This window comes from Triticum aestivum, chromosome 4A, assembly GCF_018294505.1.
Source record: "Triticum aestivum cultivar Chinese Spring chromosome 4A, IWGSC CS RefSeq v2.1, whole genome shotgun sequence".
NCBI lineage: Eukaryota > Viridiplantae > Streptophyta > Magnoliopsida > Poales > Poaceae > Triticum > Triticum aestivum.
The window spans coordinates 753,379,467-753,385,077 of NC_057803.1; the positions used below are offsets into that span (position 1 = coordinate 753,379,467).

Sequence of the window (5,611 nt, forward strand, 5' to 3'; positions counted from 1 at the left end):
TTACACTAGGTCACCAAAGTTTTGCTTTGGTGGCATGTCCAGTTCATCTAATCTTCTCTCGAACATTTCTAGAACTCTTGTTATAGTGGGGCGATACATAGGTAGTACTTGTATGCACCACATGCCAATTATGGTCACCTTTCTGGCTATCTCTGCAGTTTCACCTGTTACATCACATGCCTGTAAAGCTTCATCTTCAGCAAAGTGGTCATAAATCCCATCTGGGAAATACTTTTCGCTGGAATTTTGAACAATTGATTTTACATTTCTCCTGCCTCCAACCATCTCCAGCAACATCATTCCATAACTATAAACATTTGACTTTGTCGAAACCACTCCAAAGGTTCGAGAGTGAACTTCTGGAGCGATGAATCCAATTGTTCCTCTAGCCCCAGTAATTGAAACTTTACTCTCTTTCGTATGACACAATTTAGCTAGACCAAAATCAGCAATTTTGGGGCTAAAATCCATGTCTAGCAGGATATTTTGAGGCTTGATATTGAAATGGACGATGCGTGTATTACAACTATGGTGCAAGTATTCGAGGCCACGAGCAATCCCAATTGCTATACCACAAAGCTTCTCCCATCCTAAAATTTCTTTGGGATTCTCTGAGTAAATGTACTTATCCAAGGAATCATTGGACATGTACTCATATATAAGAGCTCGTTTTGAACCCTCCAAACAAAACCCAAATAAGCTAACAACATTAACATGAGAGGTCCTGCCAATGCTCATAACCTCATTCACAAACTCGCTTCCGTTTCCTTTGCAGTCATGCAAGAATTTCACGGCAACAAGACGGCCATCATGTAGTCTTCCTTTGAAAACCACACCATAACCACCTTTTCCAAGCTCATAGTTGCGAGAAGATGTTACCTTCATTATCTCTGAGTAGATGTATCTTTTTGGAGCTAGGGATCCATACGATGCTATCATGGCCTCGTAATTATTTTCATTCTTGCTGCTAGTCTTCTTGCAAAGGAGAAGCCATAGTCTTTGCCCCTTTCTATGCCTTATTAGCACATAAATACACGGAAAGAGCAAGGTTGCAGCTGCTGATGCCAATGCTGAGATGAAAGCATATGTTACTCCATTTTGTAAAAAAGAGGCTATAGTACAGTAATTATTATTTTGAAGACCATCGACAGTTTAAATTATATAAATTTATTTTTGTGCAAGAGTGCATGGCGGCACAAGTATCAACAAGCTAAATTATATAAATTGATTAGTCTAGTATTATGTGAAACTGAGAGTTGCTCGTTTCAAATTTTAATTTTAGAATAAAATTTTAATGATTATAGGCTTGATAAATTTTAAATTTGCTATTTTTCCGTAGAAGAAAAACTATTAGTGGACTACTGATATTTAAAATCATTACATATGGAAAGATGGCAAAAGTTTTAGCATACCGATTAGCATAATCTTCTTGAAGGTCCTCTTGCTACCTGGAATATAACATGACATTATAAGTAAAAACAATGTCGCCCAATACTACCACATTAGTTGTTTTCCCAAAAGAAAGAGATGTGTGTCGTATATGAATCTTCAATATTTTGCCAATGAAATGTACCGAAGAAATAAGTACATTGCAGGATATTGAAGAACAATGGAACATGGACTACATGTGTGACTTTGTTTTGATTGAGTACAGGTTTAAAAAAACATCTGTCACATCACTGACTTCTCTTTTTTGAGGAATCCATATCTTACTAGTCAATTTAATGTATTCCAAGTCTTCAACTATACTCCAGCTTGTCTGAAGCTGGGGACTCGACACCAGCGGCAGGTGATACCAATCATCTAAGTGAGAAAAAAATGTTCTGTTGATCCGTCTGATTTAGTAAAACCGCCAATATGTGGAGGGACATAAGGTAGCCTATCCACGTATTGATGCATATACCCCAACAAAATCGTTTTTATAAAATATAGATTTGGTGAATGCATGTTGAATAAATATAAAATATGAAGAATTGTACAGAGCGAAAACTATGCGAGTCTTGGGATGAAATTATGTGTCCAACATGCATAAGGCAAGAGGTAGAAATTCTACATAACTTATTTTACGAAACGGGTTTGCTATTGCTCAATCAACCTTGTAACTCTTGGATATGACACACGGAGATTCATGCAGAATTCATCTTTTTTCAGTTTTCCGTTGTTTTGCCTCTTTCCTGTTACTGCTTGCACGGGCGCCATCCTCACGCAACTCCACGTGACGCGTTTCATGTGCAATCGCAAGCGCAGCAACACGTTTGCCCAAATATGACACATCTAACCGGCTGCACAGTGGGCATTCACATGCACCTGTATATGACACATACAACTGGTGCCGCGACCCTCGGCGGACGTCTTTCTTCTTTGCAGTTTTGTGTCCCATGTCGATGGCTAGGTTGGTCGGTGGTCCCCATGTCAATGTGGGTTGTGTTGTATCGATTTTAGTTTGGTTTTCCAACAATTAACCGAACAATTCTCTTCTCTTTAATCAATAAAAATGCAAATATTTTGTCTCGTTTCAAAAAAAATAATGCCAATCTCAATTTTGTTTTAAAAAAAGCCTCTGTTACTACTTCCATGGGCGTCGCCCCGCGCAACTGCGGGAGATATACCTCACGTGCAATTGCAACTTCGGAAGCCTCGCAACGATCAGCGTCACTTGGCGCGCTCTCAGCGGTTCACCACGTGTCGCGCTCTGGGCGCTCCCTTCGGATTTTGTTTTTTTTTTATTTTCCGCACGCGTTTTCGGCTTTTAAACGGTTTTTTTGGTTTTTTCGATGTTTTGGTTTTCCACCGGTCTTCCCTAGCTTTTCGACAAAAAAATTGCGCAAAAAAACGCGTTTTCTTTTTTTTTCCCTTTCGCGAGAGTCACGGTTTTGTTTCCGCGAGAGGCACGGTTGTGTTTTCGTGAGAGGCACGGCCGTGCCTCTTGGAAACGGAAAAAAGAAACATGTTTTCTGTTTTTTTCCTTTCGCGAGAGGCACGGTTTTGCTTCTGCGAGAGGCACGGTTGGGCTTTCGCGAGAATCACGGCCGTGCCTCTCGGAAACGAAAAAATAACACGTTTTCTGTTTTTTTTTTCTTTCGCGAGAGGCATGGGTTTGCTTCCGTGAGAGGCACGGTTGTGCTTTTGCGAGAGTCACGGCCGTGCCTCCTCGGAAACGAAAAAAAACGTGTTTTCTTTCTTTTTTCATGACAGTCACGGTTTTGCTTCCGTGAGAGGCACGGTTGTGATTTCGACAGAGGCACGGGCGTGCCTCTTTCGGAAAGGAAAAAACCCGTGCTCTTGGTTCGGTTTTTTCGTCCGGTTTTTTTGTGAAAAAAAATTCGTCAAAATCTATCAACATGGGATCTAGTTTTGAAGATCTCGATGCGAGGAATCCAACGGTGAAACTGGTTCGAGATTTGGACGCACGGTTTAAGAGATAAAATGTTTTGAATAAACGGATTTACGAAAAAAAAGGAAACTCTCAGGTTGCGACAAGTGGCGCACATGCAGCGCACCACTTGTCGCAGCCTGGGGATTGGAATGATCTTTGCAATGAGTACTCCTTAACTAGTGATTTCACCAACTAGTTGCAAGAGCACTTGACACACGTCATGTGCATTAACACGTCCGCAACTGTTACGGGCCCAACTAGTTGCACATGACAGAACTGTTACGAACGCCGAGATGCCTCCCGGCGACACAGACGTCGGCCAGAGGTAGACGAAGGAGACACCATGACTTTTCCCCGCGACGAACGCTGTGGCGCACCAACACCTGTATCTTGGCTTTATTTCTCAGAAAGACTCGAACACATACATGAAGGTGCACACGCACACACGAAACACAACCTAGACGAACTCTCACGTCGACCGGGCGCATACCACGGTCCCGACGAAGACAACATCTTCCTTAGGCTCCTCTCACTTGGCCCGGCTCACACCGTCGCCACACCCACACGAGATGGCAGGAGCAGGCGGCGTCTGACACGCTCTTCGCCAAACTCGACGCGGAGATAGAGACAGAGGAGGCCGGAGCGGAGCAGCCGATGGCTCGGGAGCTGCAGCTGCTGGAGCCGGGCACAGAGATCGTCGACATCTTCGATGAGGAGTAGCTAGATCTCTATGTAGTACGTAGGTTATTTAGTTTTTATGCTTTTGTATGGATATGAAAATTTAGTATAAGATGTTCGGATGTAGTTGTGTTAATTTGAGGAGTGTCCGGTCATTGCCCGCGAATGCATTCCCGTGCAGGATGTGGAGGATGAGGTGGATATTTGCTGTTGACTACGAATCAGATCCGAGACGATGGAATCCAATGGTTGGCGCTTGGCGAATCGGACAGTGCGCGTGCGACGGGCCAAAAGTTGGGTAGTACTGTGTTTTTTTGCATGGTACTCTTGTTGGGTGTTGGACAGTTAACAGGAGTATTGGACGGGTAGTATTGTAGTGTACTCTTGTTGGGTGTTGGTACTTGGTACTCAAAACTGACCTCTGGTAGTGTCCGGCACAGCTGTGGGCGCCGGCGCCGGCGCGGCTGCTGCCTTGGTTGGCAACATGACCATGGCGCTACCCTTGTAGAAGGGGTACAATTCGAACTTCAAACTGCAGAGCAGACCATCGAAGTTGACGAGCAGCTCCCTTTTCCCGTGCGGGGTCGACCTCCTGTCCAGGATGCTTTGTAGGCAGTTTCGGCACCGCGGCGGCGACATGTCGGCCGCGCACTGCGCCGCCGAGTAGATATTGCGGAACCCTGGTTCAGGCCCTAGCCGCCCTGTCACGAACAGCCTCGAGTTGTCCACCGCACACTGCACCGTCGCGGTGAGAAGGCTGGTGACCGCCTGGTCGTATCCGCCGTCGTCGTTGCTGGTTATGACCATACCGTCGCCGAGACGTACCTCGCCGGAGTTGCGGAAGTCGTGGTTGGTTACTTGGTTAGGCGGACGTAGCACTGGTCGTACCAGAGGGACACGTCCCTGCTGTTGTTGCAGGCTGTTCCCGCCACCCGACGGGCGGAGGTGACGCAGTCGTAACAGTCGGAGGCGCTGACGTCGCCGCGGCAGAGAACCAGGGCCCAGGCAGTGTCCGGCGCGGCGCCGTGGGCGCCCGAGGCGAATAGGGACGGCGAGGAGGAGGCGTTCTGGCGGAGGGTGGTGAGGAGGTTTAGCAGGTTGGTCTCGTATGTGCTGCCAGCCGAGTAGTTGGTTTGGCCTCTGCCGCTGCCGCTGCCGCTGTCGCAGAACGGCCACGGCTGTGCTGCGGCGAGCGGAATCAGCGCGAGGAGGAGGAGGAGCAGGAGAGCTTGAATCGTCGAGGCGCTCCATGGCATATGCATGATTAAACAGATGGATCCCTAGCTGTGAATGTAATGCTCCTCCATAAGAAGAAGTGCATCCCTAGCTAGCTCTTTCTGCTGGTTTATTAAACTTTTTTTTTTGTTTGTTTGCTTTTGTTATGTTGTTGTCTCCTTGTTACAGCATGCAACCGGCCGGCCGTCGACCTTGACAAACCATTACGAGGTAGGCCGTTTTTTTCGATCAAATACTAGGTACCTACCTCATCTAGGAGTATCTTTCAACAACGACGTTGCATCTTGTATATAATTCAAAAATCGGGATTGCTAAAACTCA

The 5,611-nt window shown here is 46.0% G+C and overlaps 1 pseudogene; it reads right to left on the minus strand.

The window, feature by feature from the left end:
* On the minus strand, positions 1-5,316 carry LOC123084639 (LEAF RUST 10 DISEASE-RESISTANCE LOCUS RECEPTOR-LIKE PROTEIN KINASE-like 2.5; annotated as a pseudogene).
* Between the last annotated feature and the right edge of the window lie 295 nt (positions 5,317-5,611).